Genomic DNA, 2099 nt, shown 5'->3' with positions numbered 1-2099 from the left:
CAAATCAAAAAGTGATCTAAATGGTAGTCTTTTAATTCAGATCAAAGTCGATATCCCTTAAAATTTCAGTGGATATGCCAAATAACCCTCCAAATGGACACAAATCCGCCTCCCCAGCAAATCCCAAGTAGGAAGAAAACCAGAACACACAAAAATAGAAAATCTAGGCTAACGAAGGAGCGCTAGGGAAAGGGTTTCTCACCTATGGCTCTTCAAATTATAATTACCGGCGAAGACGAAACGTCAATGTTTCCATCCAGGAACGGGTGGCCAATCAAGTCTAAAAACACGCAAATTAAAACGCACACCAACCAAATTCGAAGCTGACAGCATCATATAAACTCACGTATGCTGTATCAGAGTTATTGTAATGGAGAAGCATCAAATCGTTTCGTCTACAAAACTGAACAAAATACGAGGAAAGAAGCGAAACAAGACAAATCAAAGATGGATCTCAAATGGCGCGTTAACAAATCAGATCCAATTAAATAACCCGGCAAATTTTCAATATCCATACCAAATGGGACCCCAAAACAAAGTACGAACCCTTATTGGATTAAATCCCAATTAAACAGCAACATCCAACAAAACCATAAATAAATGATAAATCCGGTGAATCAAAAAAGCGATCTCGAGGCCTAGAACTAGATTAGGGTAAAAGTCTCTCACCTCGGTTCCTTCCGATCGGAATCGCCGAGGAAACTGACAGGAAAATGAAGGAGCGATGGCAGTGGTAGAGCAACATGTTCTTAGCCTTCTTTTATAGTGGTTCCACTGTAGAAAAATCCGGACCAGGTTAAATTTTTGTTAGAGTTGGTAGATAGAAAAAAAATATTAATTTCTTAGATATGATATTAGATGAAGTAAATCGATTTCGTGGATTGCACCATGCTGCCGTACATATAGTATAGTGCAATTTTCTTCATCATTTGTACGTCCGGACGATCGGACGATCGGATGATCGGACGGAAAATATTTTCTCATCACTGATGAATGTATTGAAGATATATATTATTCGTGTATTTGGGGTGCATTTAAATAGAATATCCTAATACACGCACACAGATGATCACATGTAATATTATCGTTGGATAACAACTATGTCCTAAATATCGATTGTTGTAAATTTGAATTCTAAAATTAAGAAATTTTATACATCACATATATTTTATATATGTATATATCTAATATTTTAAATTTTCATATATATCTGATGCTCTGAATATCGTTACTAAAATCTGCAAGTGCGTGTCCCTTATTTTCATGAGGAAGAATCCAAACATCGAGAAGAAACTTTAGGGAGCTCCAAGCTGTTAAGAATTTCCGAGCTCCATGATCATCAGAGTACTATCGCTCCGCTATAATTGTAGTTGGGAGCACTATTGCCTAGTTGCTACCATGAAAACACCGTCGCTCAGCCGCCACCACCATCAAATAACATTGTCAGATTGTTGTTGTCAGACCACTATCGTATGACCATCTCCACAAGACTGTGGTCATCTAGTCGCTGTTGCAGGCCTAGAATCACCGTCGTTGGACCAGAATTATTTGATCGCCCTCATCATCTTCGAGCCACCATCATTATAACAACATCGCCCAATCAATACTATAGTTACCAAATTGTCGTCGTAGGACCACCATTGTATTGCACCACCGCTCAGTCAACACCCAAACCCCTGAACTATGCTACCGACATGTTGTGGGCAAAAGAAAGTACATGAAGGACATAAGCTTGCAAACCCTGCAGGTTGTTCCATAGAAGAAACAATGAATCTGATCAAAATTGTAAAATCAAGTTGGTTGAATAGATAAACTATGAACAAATAACTAAATAAACCAAATACAACACCTAACAGGTGCGTTAATCTCAATCCCCAATAAATTTGCAATATTTTATTCACACTCTGTTTCTGTTCTAGCCAAGAGAACATCCTTAGCATCCATCTTCTTCAGATCCCCCTTTCTAGTTAACCCTTGCTTAAAAAGAGGATATATTGAAGGTGGGTCAAAACTAAGAATAAATTAAAAAAAAAATAAAATAGCTACAAAGATATTTATATTGAAAAATTATCGTAAGAGCGGATCAATTTAAAGCAGAT

General features: G+C 37.3%; 1 protein-coding gene across 2 annotated transcripts in view; it reads right to left on the bottom strand.

Moving 5' to 3' along the window:
* LOC110019551 (protein SPIRAL1-like 2) overlaps nt 1–748 on the bottom strand; it is a 14843-nt gene extending 14095 nt beyond the window's left edge. Inside the window, exon 1 of one of the 2 annotated variants that reach the window (XM_020717259.1) lies at nt 670–748. The gene's annotated coding sequence lies outside the window, so the exon portion shown is untranslated. Of the gene's footprint in view, nt 1–202; nt 456–669 lie in introns of those variants that run through there. The other variant, XM_020717260.1, reaches the window with a different exon arrangement.
* Between the last annotated feature and the right edge of the window lie 1351 nt (nt 749–2099).

This window comes from Phalaenopsis equestris, unplaced genomic scaffold (genome assembly GCF_001263595.1).
Source record: "Phalaenopsis equestris unplaced genomic scaffold, ASM126359v1 Scaffold000061, whole genome shotgun sequence".
Classification (NCBI taxonomy): Eukaryota; Viridiplantae; Streptophyta; class Magnoliopsida; order Asparagales; family Orchidaceae; genus Phalaenopsis; species Phalaenopsis equestris.
The sequence above is the reverse complement of the archived record's forward strand: the minus strand, read 5'-3'. Positions and strand labels throughout refer to the sequence as shown.